We start from the raw sequence: 18,693 nt of genomic DNA, 5'->3' as shown, positions 1-18,693 counted from the left end.
GTAGTTTGATGGGAATAGTATTGAATCTATAAATTACTTTGGAGATTATGGCCATTTTTATAGTATTGATTTTTCCTATCCATGAGGATGGAATGTTTTTCCATTTGTTTACGTCCTCTTATTTCCTTGAGCAGTGGTTTGTAGTTCTCCTTGAAGAGGTTCTTCACATCCCTTATTAACTGTATTTCTATGTATTTTATTCATTTCTTTAGCAATTGTGAATGGGAGTTCATTCATGATTTGTCTCTCTGCTTGTCTATTGTTGGTGTAAAGGAATGCTTGTGATTTTTGGACATTGATTTTGTATCATGAGACTTTGTTGAAGTTTCTTAACAGTTTAAGGGGTTTGGAGGCCAAGATTATGGCGTTTTCTAAATATAACAGCATATTGTCTGCAATCAGAGACAATTTGACTTCCTCTCCTCCTATATGAATACCCTTCATTTCTTCCTCTTGCCTGATTGCCCTTGCCAGAACTTCCAATACTGTGTTGAATAGAAATGGTGAGAGAGGGCTTCCTTGTTTTGTACCAGTTTTCAAAGGCAATGCTTCCAACTTTTGCCCATTGACTGTGATATTGGCTGTAGGCTTGTCATAAATAGCTCTTATTATTTTGAGATATCTTCCATCAATACTTAGTTTATTGAGAGTTTTTAACATGAAGGGGTTTTGAATTTTATCAAAGGCCATTTCTGCATCTATTGAGATAATCACATTATTTTTGTCTTTGGTTCTGTTTATGTGATGGATTATGTTTATTTGTGAATGCTGAAACAGTCTTGCATCCCAGGGATGAAGCTGACTTGATTGTGGTGGATAAGTGTTTTGATGTGGTGCTGAATTCAGTTTGCTAGTGTTTTATTGAAGATTTATGCATCAATGTTCATCAGGGATATTGGCCTGAAGTTTGTGTGTGTGTGTGTGTGTGTCCCTGGTTTTGGTATCACGATGATGCTGGCTTCATAAAATGAGATAAGGGGAAGTCACTCCTTTCCAATTGTTTGGAATAGCAAAAAGAACAAAGCTGGAGGCATCACACTACCTGACTTCAAACTATACTACAAGGCTACAGTAACCAACACAGTATGGTACTGGTGCCAAAACAGACCTATAGACTAATGAAACAGAACAGAGACCTCAGAAATCACACCACACATATACATCCATATGATCTTCAACAAACCTGACAAAAACAAGCAATAGGGAAAGAATCTCCTATTCAATAAATAGTGCTGGGAAAATTCACTAGACATATGCAGAAAATTGAAACTGGAACCTTTCCTTAAACCTTAAACTTAAGACTTAAAACCTCAAACATAAGACTTAAATGTCAAGCCCCAAACCATAAAAGCCCTAGAAGAAAACCTAGGCAATACCATTCAGGACATAGGCGTGAGCGAAGACTTCATGATGAAAATGCAAAAAGCAACTGCAATCGAAGCCAAGATTGACAAATGACATCTACTTAAACTAAAGAGCTTCTGCACCACAAAAGAAACTATCATCAGCGTGAGTAGGCAAATGACAGAATGGGATAAAAGTTTGCAATCTATCCATCTGACAAAGGTCTAATATCCAGAATTTACAAGGAAATTAAACACATTTACAAGAAGAAAACAAACAACCCAATAAAAAAAGTGGGCAAAGGACATGATGGGCTAGAAGCCATCATCCTTAGCAAACTGAAACAGGAATAGAAAACCAAACAGTACATGTTTTCACTCATAAGGGGGGAGTTGAACAATAAGAACACATGGACACAGGGAGCAGAAAAGCACACACCAGGGCCTGTTGGGCAGTTGGGGGTGAGGGGAGGGAACTCAGAGGATGGGTCAATAGGTAGAGCAAACCACCATGGCACATGTATACCTATTTAACAAACCTGCACATTCTGCACATGTATTCTGGAACTTAAAGTAAAATAAAATAAAATAAAACAAAATAGAAAAATTTTATGATTCAATTTGTACTCAAGAAAATAAAAGCCAGAGCTGACATTTAGTAACAAGTATTAATGTTTTCCCTTGAAACAATCCCCCTCTCTCTCTTCCTCTCTCTCTGTAGCTCTCCTTTTTTTTTAAAGAGAAGTCATAGTAAGAACAATTTGTGTGAAAAATAAATTTTAGGCTTATGGTTGGCTTGTGATATGGCTTGACCCTATGTACTCACCCAAATCTCATCTTGAATTGTAATCCCTCCCAGTGGGAGGTGATTGTATCATGGGAGTTGTTTCACCCATGCTGTTTTCATGATAGTGAGTTATCATGAAATCTGATGATTGTATAAGTGTTTGACATTGTATCCTTTACACACACACAAAGTCTCTCCTGCCACATCGTGAAGAAGATGCCTACTTTCCTTTCCATCATAACTAAGTTTTCTGAGGCCTCCTCAGCTATGCAGAACTGTCAATTAAACTTCTTTGGTTTATAAATTACCCAGTCTCAGGTAATATCTTTATAGCAGTGTGAGAAGGGACTAGTACGGCCTGAGTATTCACTTAAAGTGCAGAAACAATTACTTGGCCATACAGGCTCCTGTTAAGTTGGGTTTGTTGGAATTTTACCTAAAATTAAGTTATTCTAGTCAAAGCCTGGGTAAAATAACCAGTGTCTCCATTTGTCCCATTTTACAATAAAAGATGTACTTACTTAAGCAAATAACTATATTGTTACCTAATCAGAATCACAGCTTTCAAAGTTTAGATAACCTAGAGAAAAATAAATTTGCTCACAAAAACACACTTTACCCAATTCTTCTAAACTATAAATAACTCAAAATAAAAACATTTGCTTGACTCTTCTTTAGTAAGAGCAGTGGCTATCAAACACAATGTCGTTTGTTCATCTTGGAACTGTTATCCACAAGCCAAACAGCTCCTGTTAGATGGGAATGGCCTATCAAGCACTGTAGAATATGTTGCAGTTCCTCACATAGTTACAGTCAGTCCTATGGGAAAACAGAGGCTCTTTGCTTATGAGTATTATTCTCCTTGCATTCCTCAGGTAGCAAGATGCTGTATCAAAAGTATTTGGGTCCCCAGCAGGGATTTGGGCCAAAGGACTCAGGACCTTTGTTTGATCTTCATCTGACTTGTCTCAACATTGCCCCAGGCAATATCATCCTCCTCATTATAACTTTTGCCTTTTGATTAAAAACATTTTCTATCTGGGGCAAATCATGAATAAGTATCCAAACATATCTATGATTATTCTGGGGCAGGTGTTTGTTTTCCTTCCTTTCAAACATTTTCTTATTTCCCTGAACATTTATCAAGCATTTGTACGAGACCTGAGGGACAGCAAATTTGATAAGGCTTCTCTTTCATATGGTTGTGTGGAAACGATGTTACCCAGAGTACCAATGAGAAAGGGGCCCTTTCAAAACCTAAATTTTTATTTGCATGAGTCCAAGCCACATTCTGAAAAGCCTGCTGGAGGAACAAAGAGGTTTCTGAAAAGTTCAATGCACGCTCAACCCTCCAATGCCAAGGCAGCCTTGACACAACCTCACCTGCACCGAGCCCCAGTCCCAGCCCAGTTCCGTTGGTTCCCTGACATTCGTTACAGCCGAAAGACTCAGGGAGTCAGTCCACCGAGGAACATAGAAGAGGATGTCCCTCAAAGACAAGGCAGGAGGTGCAGAGGAAACGCCACACCGCACCTGTCCTAGGAGACAAGGCCAGTCACGGCCACCTACCGCTCATTCTCGGCAATCCACCCACCCATGAGGTGAAACGTGGAGACCAAGGTAGCTTCCCTGTCTGGGACACGCATGGAAGCCAAGAGCTCCAGGGTCATCAGACCTGCCCAATGAAGCAGAAACAGGTTTGGAGAGAGAAACAATCATGAGCGGATCTCCACGAAGTGTCTCCCTGATGGACTAGGAAGTGATCTTCGTGGAAGACAGTCAGCCAGACCGAGAAGCAGCTAGACCCTTCAGAAACAAGAGAGACAGAGCAAGAGGGAGGACAGAGCAGGGGCCAGAGCCCAGGCCGGTTACAGCACTGTGCCACCGCCACGGGCATGAAGGGGCGGGGTGCCAAACGGGTGACTTGTCCGGAGAGGCCAGCGTTCCAGGGACAGCGATTGTTGCCATCTCCCATTCCCGGCCTCCTCTTCAAGACTGCAATGTGGTGTGGCTTCATTTCTCCGAGAAGAGCCGTGAAAAGATACCATCATCTTCTTTGACGTGGGTCTGCTCCTCTCCTGCAGGACGATGAGCTCCTGCCTGGCTTTTGTCCTTGCCTGGAGTGTGGTCATCTTGATCCTCGAAAAGAGGCCGCTCAGGATGAGGATGAGATTTCAATTGCTCCGGGAGCGACACTTCTCCTCCCGTGCGTGGTGGAGGCCTTCGCGAAGCCAAACCGGAACGGCCGGGAAAACGATTGACAACCGGCCACGTGGCCCAGGCAGAGACGCAGAAAGAGGCTCACCGAAGACCGGCCGACATGCAAGAAAGACATCGCTTTCTGGCGCCCAGGGCACATACGTTAAAAACACACACACGCACACGGGCACCCACACACACACACACGCAAACCGACGGAGAGAGGGAAAGAAACAGAGGGTGAGAGACATAGAGAGAGGAGAGAATTTGAGACACACACATACATACACACACACATAGAGTCATACAGCAGCGGCACCGAAACACAACCACCCCACTGCCCCAGGAAACCCCTGAGGCTGCGGGGTTCTGCTGTGGACGAGAAGGACCCTCGGGTGAGAAAGCAGCCCATGGGCACGTAGGCAGACCTGTCTTCGAGATCACGGAGCACGACTTTTGGGAAGGCTCACCCGAACACCGTCCCGGCAGGCGTGAGGTGGGGTTTCAGCGCCGCTTCTCTTGGACTGGACTAGTGGTTTCGTCATCCTGGTCGGCCCTTTTCGACTACTGGCAGCCAGTGGTGTTCCTGTCGATCCCGTGGAGATGTCTGGCAGGAGCCTCATTGCCTCGACACCCAAGCACTGCCACGGAGGGCTCCTGCTTTGCCAAGCCTCGGGGACCGGTGTCTAAGACAACCGTGGGAATCACTGTGAGGGGAGCATAGGCTCGCACCTCCCACATGTGCATTGGCGGATCCGACTCGCGCTACCCTCCTGGTAGTCAGGCTGTATCCCCTTTAAATAATGGCGGCTGCGCGGCGGCGGGGGTCTCCTGCTGCAGCTGTTGCGACGGCTGGATCCGTGGTCCAGTAGGGGGCAGTGTGGGAGAGGGGGCCGCGCGCATCCCAGGGCCAAACCCCCAAGAGTCCTGTCTTCAGGACCTCCTTGAGCCGACTTTCACTGGTGGAGGGGGAGCCTCAGGGCTGACGTAACAGTGTGGGAAATTCCCCGGGTCCATGTAGTATTTATACCAAGCAATGCAGACTTGCCTTGAAGTTAATTTACCACTCCTCAAACCACCTGCATTTTCTCTTCAGTTCTAATGATGGTTTCATTTTATAGTGCAATTTTCATTCAATCACACTGATAACATTCCCTTTCACGTGGCAGGACATCTGAATACGTCTCTCAAGTTTACTATCCAGCTGAAAGCAGAAAAATAATCAGAGGGAAAGTCTTCTAATGTTGCTTGGAATATTAGCATGTTCTAAGTCCGTTCCACATAACCCCGGATGTGTTCTGTTAGACACATCTCAGGGATGTCTGAAATGAAGGCTGCCTGATGAGAGAAAAAGTTACTTTATACAAAAAAATATTAGCCAGGAGTGGTGATGCACACCTGTAATCCCAGATACTGGGGAGGAGGCTGAAGCAGAATTGCCTGAATCAGGGAGGTGGAGGTTGCAGTGAGCCGAGATCACACCATTGCGCTCCAGACTGGGAGACAGAGAAAGACCCTGTCCCCCCTCCCCTCACTCAAAAAAAAAGAAAAGAAAAGGCAAGGAAAGAGAAAAAGAAAAAAGGGAACTTAACTGTAAAAGTTCAGAGCTTTAATCAAAATACATTGTATTGGGGCCTATGAGCGTGCTTCAACTGAAGTATAACATACTCCCTTTTGTGCCACTGCACTCCAGCCTGGGTGACAGAGCAAGACACCATCTCAAAAATAATAAATAAATAAATAAACAAACAAACAACATCTTCCCTTTTATCCAGCTGATATTTTACTCACAAAATACAACTAACCAGATAGGAACTACTTTTAGTTCCCCCACTATCAGATTCTCAGATCTGCGTGAATTGGCACCTACATAATCTTTTCCTTCCCCTCCAAAGAGGAAGTATCCCAGTTCCTATTAAACACTAACTGGGCCAACAGCCTGGTCTTCTCACAGCCTCTCAAATACTTTTGTCCTGCAGTTTTCTTTCTCTTTTTCCTCTCCGTTTTTTTTTTTTTTTTTTTTTTGAGACTGAGTCTTGCTCTGTCACCCAGGCTGGAGTGCAGTGGCAAGATCTTGGCTCACTGTAACCTCTGCCTCCTGGGTTCAAGCTATTCTTGTGCCTCAACCTCCCGAGTAGCTGAGATTACAGGCGCCCGCCAGCATGCCCAGCTAATTTTCGTATTGTTTGATAGAGACGGGGTTTCACCATGTTGGCCAGGTTGGTCTCAAACTCCTGACCTCAGGTGATCCACCTGCCTCGGCCTCCCAAAGTGCAGGATTACTGGCATGAGCCACCGGCACCCAGCCTTGTCCTGCAGTTTTCTTACTAAGTCACTATCATCAGTTTAAAAACATCCTCTATGTCTTCCATCTTTAGTAACAAAGAAACAAAATCCCTTCCTATATCTTGCATCTGCTTCAAGCTACTGACCCACATCTGGCCTTCCAGCAAAACATTTCAAGAGCAGTCTACACGCTATCACCCCTTCCTATCTCCACATTCACTCTGGTTGTTGGCTGTTTTGTTTTCACATGGGGTCTCACTCTGTCACCCCAGAGGTGGGGCCTGGTAGGAGGTGTTTGGATTGTGGAGGTGGATCCCTCATAAATGACTTAATGCTTGGTGATCAGTGAATTATCGTTCTGGTGGTTCAGGAGAGATCTGGTTGTTTAAGAGTGTGACACCTACCCTGTCTCCCTCCCTCTCTTGCCATGTGAATTGTGACATCCCCTTCTTCCACTATGATTGTAAGCTCCCTGAGGCCTCACCTAAAGCAAATGCCAGCACCATGCTTACTGTACAGTCTTCAGGGACCCTGAGCCAAAATAAAATTCTTTTCCTTATAAATTATACAGTCTCAAGTATTCATTTATAGCAATTAAACACACACACACACACACACACAAAGATGAACCAAACCGGCATATAAGCCTTAGGCAAATACTTCTCAAAAAATTTACAGGAGTTTTCTCACTTATCGATTGCACTGAAATAGTCAGAAGTCATAACTTGCTTTAGTCTTGGCTCTCCCCCTAAGTAGATGTGAAAGTATTGTTTTGTTTTTCCTTTTTTGACACTGGGACTCACTCTGTCATCCAAGCTAGAGCACAGTGGCACAATCACAGCTCACTGCAGCCTCTACCTGCTGTGCTCAAGTTATCCTCCTGCCTCATCCCTCCACATAGTTAGGACTACAGTTATGCACCACCACATCCAGCTAATTTTTGCATTTTTATAGAGACTGGGTTTTACTATGTTGGCCAGGCTGGTTTCCAACTCCTGGGCTCAAGTAATCTGTCCACCTCAGCCTCCCAAAGTGCTGGGATTACAGGCCTGAGCCACCACACCCAGCCTTCTTCTTTCCCTAGATATACAATGCAAAAATAATTGGATGCATACTACTATCCAACAGAACTTTCCTGAAGATAAAATGGTTAGAACAGGGGTTTCCAAACTGTTGTCCCTGGTACAGCAGCATCAGCATGCTCTGGGAACTTCTCAGAAATGCAAATTCTAGCCCCGACCTGACTTACTGAATCAGAAACCCTGGAGAAGGGCCCAGCAACAAATTATCCAGGTGATTTTAACGTATACTGAAGAACCACGAATTTAGATGAAAACATTCTGCAGGGAGATGTGGGGGAGGGAACTAGAGGCTAAATAAATGCCAAAATATGTTATCATTGCCTTGTATGACAAAGTCATGTTTAACCTTGCTAGTGAGCAGTGGTCAATAGGTAAAATTCCCATGCCAGATGTTTCATCAAACAGCTTGTGTTTTTTCTTAATACTGTCATCCTTCTGGTGTCCAAGGGAAAGTGGTTCCAGGACACCCCCACAGACACCTAAATTCACAGATGCTCCAGATCCTCATATAAAATGGCACAGCATTTACATACAGCCTAAACACATCCTCCTGTATACTTCGAATCATCTCTAGATTACTCATAATACTTAATATAATGTAAATGCTATCCAAATAGTTGTATATTAACATTTGTATTTTTAAAATTGTTGTATATTTTAATACTTTCCATCCAGGGTTCAATGATTAATGGATGCAGAATCCACAGACACAGAGGGCCAACTGTATCATAAAGAGAACACCTTAAAACATGAAATATATGTGCAGAAGGGGGCGGAGCAAGATGGCCGAATAGGAACAGCTCCAGTCTCCAACTCCCAGCGCGAGCGACACAGAAGACCGGTGATTTCTGCATTTTCAACTGAGGTACTGGGGTCATCTCACTAGGGAGTGCCGGACAATCAGTGCTGGTCAGCTGCTGCAGCCTGACCAGCGAGAGCTGAAGCAGGGCGAGGCATCGCCTCACCTGGAAGCGCAAGGGGGAAGGGGATCCGTTTTCCTAGCCAGGGGAACTGAGACACACAACACCTGGAAAATCGGGTAACTCCCACCCCAATACTGCGCTGTAAGCATACAGGCACACCAGGAGAATATATCCCACACCTGGCCGGGAGGGTCCCACGCCCACGAAGCCTCCCTCACTGCTAACACAGCAGTCTGCCACGATCTATCCGCAAGGCAGCAGCGAGGCTGGGGGAGGGGCGCCCGCCATTGCTGAGGCTTAAGTAGGTAAACAAAGCCGCTGGGAAGCTCGAACTGGGTGGAGCTCACAGCAGCTCAAGGAAGCCTGCCTGTCTCTGTAGTCTCCACCTCTGGGGACAGCGCACAGCTGAAGACCAACAGGGGAAGTAGCGGGAGCCTGTACAGACGCGAACGACTCTGTCTGACAGCTTTGGGGAGAGCCGTGGATCTCCCAACGCGGAGGTTGAGATCTGAGAACGGACAGCCTGCCTGCTCAGGTGTGTCCCTGACCCCTGAGTAGCCTAGCTGGGAGAAATCCCCCACTAGGGGCAGTCTGACACCCCACACCTCACAGGGTGGAGTACACCCCTGAGAGGACACTTCCAAAGGAAGAATCAGACAGGTACACTCGCTGTTCAGCAATATCCTATCTTCGGCAACCTCTGCTGCTGATACCCAGGCAAACAGGGTCTGGAGTGGACCTCAAGCAATCTCCAACAGACCAACAGACAGTCCTTCTGACTGTCAGAAGGAAAACTATCAAACAGGAAGGACACCTATACCAAAACCCCATCAGTACGTCACCACCATCAAAGACCAGAGACAGATAAAACCACAAAGATGGGGAAGAAGCAGGGCAGAAAAGCTGGAAATTCAAAAAATAAGAGCGCATCTCCTCCTGCAAAGGAGCGCAGCCCATCGCCAGCAACGGATCAAAGCTGGTCAGAGAATGACTTGGACGAGAGGAGAGAAGAAGGCTTCAGTCCATCAAACTTCTCAGAGCTAAAGGAGGAATTACGTACCCAGCGCAAAGAAACTAAAAATCTTGAAAAAAGAGTGGAAGAATTGACAGCTAGACTAATTAATGCAGAGAAGATCATAAACGAAATGACAGAGATGAAAACCATGACAAGAGAAATACGTGACAAATGCACAAGCTTCAGTAACCGACTCGATCAACTGGAAGAAAGAGTATCAGCGATTGAGGATCAAATGAATGAAATGAAGCGAGAAGAGAAACCAAAAGAAAAAAGAAGAAAAAGAAATGAGCAAAGCCTGCAAGAAGTATGGGATTACGTAAAAAGACCAAATCTACGTCTGATTGGGGTGCCTGAAAGTGAGGGGGAAAATGGAACCAAGTTGGAAAACACTCTTCCGGATATCATCCAGGAGAACTTCCCCAACCTAGTAGGGCAGGACAACATTCAAATTCAGGAAATACAGAGAACGCCACAAAGATACTCCTCCAGAAGAGCAACTCCAAGACACATAATTGCCAGATTCACCAAAGTTGAAATGAAGGAAAAAAATCTTAAGGGCAGCCAGAGAGAAAGGTCGGGTTACCCACAAAGGGAAGCCCATCAGACTAACAGCAGATCTCTCTGCAGAAACTCTACAAGCCAGAAGAGAGTGGGGGCCAATATTCAACGTTCTTAAAGAAAAGAATTTTCAACCCAGAATTTCATATCCAGCCAAACTAAGTTTCATAAGTGAAGGAGAAATAAAATCCTTTACAGATAAGCAAATGCTTAGAGATTTTGTCACCACCAGGCCTGCCTTACAAGAGACCCTGAAGGAAGCCCTAAACATGGAAAGGAACAACAGGTACCAGCCATCGCAAAAACATGCCAAAATGTAAAGACCATCGAGGCTAGGAAGAAACTGCATCAACTAACGAGCAAAATAACCAGTTAATATCATAATGGCAGGATCAAGTTCACACATAACAATATTAACCTTAAATGTTAATGGACTAAATGCTCCAATTAAAAGACACAGACTGGCAAACTGGATAAAGAGTCAAGACCCATCAGTCTGCTGTATTCAGGAGACCCATCTCACATGCAGAGACATACATAGGCTCAAAATAAAGGGATGGAGGAAGATCTACCAAGCAAATGGAGAACAAAAAAAAGCAGGGGTTGCAATCCTTGTCTCTGATAAAACAGACTTTAAACCATCAAAGATCAAAAGAGACAAAGAGGGCCATTACATAATGGTAAAGGGATCAATTCAATAGGAAGAGCTAACTCTCCTAAATATATATGCACCCAATACAGAAGCACCCAGATTCATAAAGCAAGTCCTTAGAGACTTACAAAGAGACTTAGACTCCCATACAATAATAATGGGAGACTTCAACACTCCACTGTCAACATTAGACAGATCAATGAGACAGAAAGTTAACAAGGATATCCAGGAATTGAACTCATCTCTGCACCAAGCGGACCTAATAGACATCTACAGAACTCTCGACCCCAAATCAACAGAATATACATTCTTCTCAGCACCACATCGCACTTATTCCAAAATTGACCACATAATTGGAAGTAAAGCACTCCTCAGCAAATGTAAAAGAACAGAAATTATAACAAACTGTCTCTCAGACCACAGTGCAATCAAACTAGAACTCAGGACTAAGAAACTCAATCAAAACCGCTCAACTACATGGAAACTGAACAACCTGCTCCTGAATGACTACTGGGTACATAACGAAATGAAAGCGGAAGTAAAGATGTTCTTTGAAACCAATGAGAACAAAGATACAACATACCAGAATCTCTGGGACACATTTAAAGCAGTGTGTAGAGGGAAATTTATAGCACTAAATGCCCACAAGAGAAAGCAGGAAAGATCTAAAATTGACACTCTAACATCACAATTAAAAGAACTAGAGAGGCAAGAGCAAACACATTCAAAAGCTAGCAGAAGGCAAGAAATAACTAAGATCAGAGCCGAACTGAAGGAGATAGAGACACAAAAAACCCTCCAAAAAATCAATGAATCCAGGAGTTGGTTTTTTGAAAAGATCAACAAAATTGACAGACCGCTAGCAAGGCTAATAAAGAAGAAAAGAGAGAGGAATCAAATAGATGCAATAAAAAATGATAAAGGGGATATCACCACGGACCCCACAGAAATACAAACTACCATCAGAGAATACTATAAACACCTCTACGCAAATCAACTAGAAAATCTAGAAGAAATGGATAATTTCCTGGACACTTACACTCTCCCAAGGCTAAACCAGGAAGAAGTTGAATCCCTGAATAGACCAATAGCAGGCTCTGAAATTGAGGCAACAATTAATAGCCTACCCACCAAAAAAAGTCCAGGACCAGATGGATTCACAGCTGAATTCTACCAGAGGTACAAGGAGGAGCTGGTACCATTCCTTCTGAAACTATTCCAATCAATAGAGAAAGAGGGAATCCTCCCTAACTCATTTTATGAGGCCAACATCATCCTGATACCAAAGCCTGGCAGAGACACAACAAAAAAAGAGAATTTTAGACCAATATCCCTGATGAACATTGATGCAAAAATTCTCAATAAAATACTGGCAAACCGGATTCAGCAGCACATCAAAAAGCTTATCCACCATGATCAAGTGGGCTTCATCCCTGGGATGCAAGGCTGGTTCAACATTCGCAAATCAATAAACGTAATCCAGCATATAAACAGAACCAAAGACAAGAACCACATGATTGTCTCAATAGATGCAGAAAAGGCTTTTGACAAAATTCAACAGCCCTTCATGCTAAAAACGCTCAATAAATTCGGTATTGATGGAACGTACCTCAAAATAATAAGAGCTATTTATGACAAACCCACAGCTAATATCATACTGAATGGGCAAAAACTGGAAAAATTCCCTTTGAAAACTGGCACAAGACAGGGATGCCCTCTCTCACCACTCCTATTCAACATAGTGTTGGAAGTTCTGGCTAGGGCAATCAGGCAAGAGAAAGAAATCAAGGGTATCCAGTTAGGAAAAGAAGAAGTCAAATTGTCCCTGTTTGCAGATGACATGATTGTATATTTAGAAAACCCCATCATCTCAGCCCAAAATCTCCTTAAGCTGATAAGGAACTTCAGCAAAGTCTCAGGATACAAAATTAATGTGCAAAAATCACAAGCATTCTTATACACCAGTAACAGACAAGCAGAGAGCCAAATCACGAATGAACTTCCATTCACAATTGCTTCAAAGAGAATAAAATACCTAGGAATCCAGCTTACAAGGGATGTAAAGGACCTCTTCAAGGAGAACTACAAACCACTGCTCAGTGAAATAAAAGAGGACACAAACAAATGGAAGAACATACCATGCTCATGGATAGGAAGAATCAATATCGTGAAAATGGCCATACTGCCCAAGGTTATTTATAGATTCAATGCCATCCCCATCAAGCTACCAATGACTTTCTTCACAGAATTGGAAAAAACTGCTTGAAAGTTCATATGGAACCAAAAAAGAGCCCGCATTGCCAAGACAATCCTAAGTCAAAAGGACAAAGCTGGAGGCGTCACGCTACCTGACTTCAAACTATACTACAAGGCTACAGTAACCAAAACAGCATGGTACTGGTACCAAAACAGAGATATAGACCAATGGAACAGAACAGAGTCCTCAGAAATAATACCGCACATCTACAGCCATCTGATCTTTGACAAACCTGAGAGAAACAAGAAATGGGGAAAGGATTCCCTATTTAATAAATGGTGCTGGGAAAATTGGCTAGCCATAAGTAGAAAGCTGAAACTGGATCCTTTCCTTACCCCTTATACGAAGATTAATTCAAGATGGATTAGAGACTTAAATGTTAGACCTAATACCATAAAAACCCTAGAAGAAAATCTAGGTAGTACCATTCAGGACATAGGCATGGGCAAGGACTTCATGTCTAAAACACCAAAAGCAACGGCAGCAAAAGCCAAAATTGACAAATGGGATCTAATTAAACTAAAGAGCTTTTGCACAGCAAAAGAAACTACCATCAGAGTGAACAGGCAACCTACAGAATGGGAGAAAATTTTTGCAACCTACTCATCTGACAAAGGGCTAATATCCAGAATCTACAAAGAACTCAAACAAATATACGAGAAAAAAACAAACAACCCCATCAAAAAGTGGGGAAAGGATATGAACAGACATTTCTCAAAAGAAGATATTCATACAGCCAACAGACACATGAAAAAATGCTCATCATCACTCGCCATCAGAGAAATGCAAATCAAAACCACAATGAGATACCATCTCACACCAGTTAGAATGGCAATCATTAAGAAGTCAGGAAACAACAGGTGTTGGAGAGGATGTGGAGAAATAGGAACACTTTTACACTGTTGGTGGGATTGTAAACTAGTTCAACCATTATGGAAAACAGTATGGCAATTCCTCAAGGATCTAGAACTAGATGTACCATATGACCCAGCCATCCCACTACTGGGTATATACCCAAAGGATTATAAATTATTCTACTACAAAGACACATGTACACGTATGTTTATTGCGGCACTATTCACAATAGCAAAGACTTGGAATCAACCCAAATGTCCATCTGTGACAGACTGGATTAAGAAAATGTGGCACATATACACCATGGAATACTATGCAGCCATAAAGAAGGATGAGTTTGCGTCCTTTGTAGGGACATGGATGCAGCTGGAAACCATCATTCTTAGCAAACTATCACAAGAAGAGAAAACCAAACACCGCATGTTCTCACTCATAGGTGGGAACTGAACAATGAGATCACTTGGACTCGGGAAGGGGAACATCACGCACTGGGGCCTATCATGGGGAGGGGGGAGGGGGGAGGAGGGAGGGATTGCATTGGTGAGTTATGCATGATATAAATGATGAATTGATGGGTGCTGACGAGTTGATGGGTGCAGCACACCAACATGGCATAAGTATACATATGTAACAAACCTGCACGTTATGCACATGTACCCTAGAACTTAAAGTATAATAAAAAAGAAAAAGAAAAGAAAAAGAAATATATGTGCAAAGAGGGAAAGCAGAGAAAAAGATGGGGTACGTCATCTTAGAAAATACAAATTCATTTCGATATTTAAGTATCTAATTCCTCCTAAAAGCCTAAGTGATACAATGATGTAGTGGCATTTAATGAGTTTTTTTCTTTAAGGTTTCAAAATCAAGCTCAAATGCTGTGCATTGTGGCCATTCACCATTATTTAAGAAAACCTTTAATAAGGTTTATATTATACTGATGAAGGTTTAAAAAAATCTTCAGGAAGGGCTGATTTACAAAATGGAACTCTGTCTAGGGTCTGAGCCATTTTTCTCATACCTATCCCATTCTCTCTCCGTAACAGCAGTGGGAGGAGTGATAGCTCGCAGGTTAAGACTGACATGCAGGTGTTGACAACTAATGCACTGAACTGTGGAAGTTCTGGGAAGCCGTTTTCTCCTTTTAAATATAAAATTCGCTGGGCATGGTGACTCATACCTGTAATGGCAGCACTTTGGGAGGCCACGGAAGGAACACTTGAGCCCAGGAGTTTGAGACTAATCTGGGCAATATACAGACTCCCCATGGCTACACATTTTATTTTTTTAAATTAGCACAGGATGGTGGTGCATGCCTGTAGTCCCAGCTACTTGGGAGGCTAAGGTGGGAGGAATGCATGAGCCCAGTAGGCAGAAGAGATTGCAGTGAGCCAAGATCCTGCCATTGTATTCTGGCCTGGGCAACAGAGCAAGACCAAAAAAAAAAATAAAATATTATCAAAAATTTAATATTTAATGCACGTGTCCCATGGAAATATGCAAGACAGGAAAACTGACATTCCAAAATCAGCATAACTGAAAGAGACTAATTATATGATGCCTGTGCATGTATGTTTAATAAACATTTAACATTCTCTAAACTTGTTTTGCAAAATGTTAGAAATACAAAGAAAGAGGTCATATAGTGCAGTGGTCTCCAATCTTTTTGGTACCAGGGACCAATTCCATGGAAGACAATTTTTCCATGGATGGTTTGTGGGGCTAGGGGATGGGACGTTTTCAGGATGAAACTGTTCCACCTCAGATCGTCAGGCATTACATTCTCATAAGAAGCGCACAACCTAGATTCCTCACATGCACAGTTCCCAATAGGGTTCATGCTCCTATGAGAATCTAATGCCACCGCTGCTCTAGCAAGAGGTGGAGCTCATGTGGCAATACTCGCCTACCTGCCACTCACCTCCTGCCATGCAGCCAGGGGGGAGTTGGGGACCCCGATATAGTGTGTATACCATATTAAAATAATTAAAACAGATTTAGATTGTGCTGTCCTTTTAAATTTTAATAAAATAGATTAATTTCATATTACGTAGACAGCAAGTCAATCCACTCATCTGTGATAAAATTTTGGAAATATTTTCTATAAAATGTTTCATATTTGGTTGGAAATGGATCCAGTATAACATGACTTCCACAGATACAGCATTCACATCCTCACTCCCATTCTTATTAATTTTGAGAAATTTTAAAAATACAGAAAAGTACAAAAAATAAGACTAGATATCCATATACCACAATCCAGAATCAATCAGTATCTCCTCATATTTACTTGAAGTCTTTTGAAACAGAAGCGGATGTTCATATAAAAAATTGAAGTCCCCTTTAACCAATACCCACCACACCTTCCACACTCATTACTTTCCCTTCTCCACTCTTCACAGGTGACCACTATCAAGAGTTTGGTCTGTATCCTTGCAATCCATTTCAAAAACATGTACATACATATATGCATCCATTACCAATAGATAGTACTGAGTTTTGTGAGGGAGCTTTTAATTCAAATTTACAAAATGTCATTGTACTATCTGCATGGCTCTGCAACTTGATTCCCCCTCAACAATTTTGGGTTCTTTCTGTTAATATAAGTGGATTTCATTTGTTGCATTTTACAGATACATATTATTCCATAAGAATTTCCCATATTGTTCATGATGGGCTTTTTCAATTGTTTTAATTTTTGGCTACTACCAATCAAGCCGCAGTAAACATCCTAGTACGTATTTCCTGAGCATTCATGCTCACAAGTAGAACTGCTAAGTATTTCTGAAGTTGTTACAAGCAATGTTTCCCTATTCCCAAGGTCATGTGCATTTTAGTATACAGCTTTTTCATATTTCTGTTTTTAATCTCTGGATTTATTCTTGTGTATAGTTCATGGTCTATTTTTTCCCTCTTGGAGAACAAGTTACCTCCACTTAAATTAATAGTTTCATTATTTCCTCACTTCCTGATGCTGTTTGTATCATATTCCAATTTCTAATAAGTGCATAAGTCTTTCTCTGAAATCTCTTCTGCTCTGTTGAATCAATGCCACAGGAGTCTTAGTTGTAGATGACCATGTTATCTATTTTTGTCTGTTCCTTTCCAATATTTACACTCATTTTTCCTGTTATTGGCAAAGATCTCCAGATCTATGGTGTAGCAATAAAAAACAGGCATTCATTTTCTGTTGTCATTTTTAGTGAAAATGTGCCTAAACTTTTACCATTATCTCTGCTGTAGGTTTCTTTGTTGGACACAAGCTTTTTATCATACTTGTGTCTTTGTCTTCTGTACAAATTTTCTGGTGTCCCTTGAGTTTTTAGTATTTGTTAAAGTTAACCTCATTTGTGGTGCTTTTTTTTAGAAGGATTATTTCTGGTGCATGATGAGGTGCAAATTTCTGAGGAAAGCTTTCCCACTTTCAAGGCATTCATGGAGTTTTTAGTGAGTATGAATTTTCCAGTGTCTAATGTCGTGTGACTTCTTGCTGAAAGCTTTCCCACAGTCTCTCCACTGATAAGGCTTCTTACCTGTGTGTATTCTCAAATGCACAGCAAGCGTTGAGAACTGAGAGAAAGCTTTCTCACATTCATTACAACCATAGGACTTCTCACCAGTATGGCTTCTCACATGCACCGTGAGAGATGAGCTCTGAGAGAAGGCTTTTCCACATTCATTACATTCATAGCGTTTCTCTCCAATGTGAATGTTCTGATGTTTTATGAGGTACTTCTTCTAACCAAAGGCTGTTCCACATTCACTGCATTTAAAAGGCTTCTCTCCAATATGCATTTTGTCATGCTCAGTAAGGTTGGATTTGCCACTAAAGGGTTTTCCACATTCCTTACATACATAGGGCTTCTCTCCTGGGTGAGTTCTCTGGTGTCTGATGAGGTTTGTCTTCTGAATGAAAGCTTTCCTGAAATGTTTACACTCAAAAGATTTTTCTCCAGTGTGAATTTTCTGGTGTGTAAGGAGGTTTTCATTCTGGCTAAAGGATTTTCCACATTCAATACATTGGAAAAGCTTCTCGCCGGTATGGGAGTTCTGATGTTTAATGACATACTCCTTTTGGCGAAAGGCTTTCCCACACTTGTTATATTCAAAAGGTTTCTCTCTCATGTGAAAATGCTCATGCTCAGTGAGGTTTGACTTGTGGCTGAACACTTTCCCACATACCTTACAGGCAAAGGGATTTTCCCCACTGTAAATTCTCTGCCGGCTGAGGTGTGACATGTGAATGGAAGCTTTCCCATACTCACAAGGTTTCTCTCCAGTACAAATTTCTTGATGGATGAGGATTTACTTTTGGCTTAAGATATTTCCACATCTCTTATATTTATAAGGCTTCTCTATGTGTGACCTCCTAAATGCAGAGTAAGGGATATGGTTTGAGAGGAAATGTTATCACATTCAGTACATTCAATGCTTTCTCTCCAGAAAAATTTTCTGTTATTCAATAAAGTATTGCTATCTTCACTGGTTTGTCTCCAGCACGAATTTGCTGCTTCTCAGTGAGGGTTGTCATCTAGCTAAGGGCTTGTCAACACTCCTTAGTCGCACAGGGTTTCTCTTCAGCATGACTTCTACGTTCGATGAAATGCGACATGTGAGTAAAATTTCCCCCACATTCAGTAAATTCATAGGGCTTCTCTCCAGTATGAACACTCTGGTATGAGATGAGGTACAAATGTTTTAAACCAGAGGCATTTACACTTAAAGAGGGTTAATAC

At 42.3% G+C, this 18,693-nt stretch overlaps 1 pseudogene; it reads right to left on the bottom strand.

Annotated features, from left to right (window-relative positions):
* Nucleotides 1–17,401: 17,401 nt before the first annotated feature.
* LOC104677905 lies at nucleotides 17,402–18,256 on the bottom strand (annotated as a pseudogene).
* Nucleotides 18,257–18,693: the final 437 nt, after the last annotated feature.

The sequence above is a fragment of the Rhinopithecus roxellana genome, chromosome 19 (assembly GCF_007565055.1).
Source record: "Rhinopithecus roxellana isolate Shanxi Qingling chromosome 19, ASM756505v1, whole genome shotgun sequence".
NCBI lineage: Eukaryota > Metazoa > Chordata > Mammalia > Primates > Cercopithecidae > Rhinopithecus > Rhinopithecus roxellana.
The sequence above is the reverse complement of the archived record's forward strand: the minus strand, read 5'-3'. Positions and strand labels throughout refer to the sequence as shown.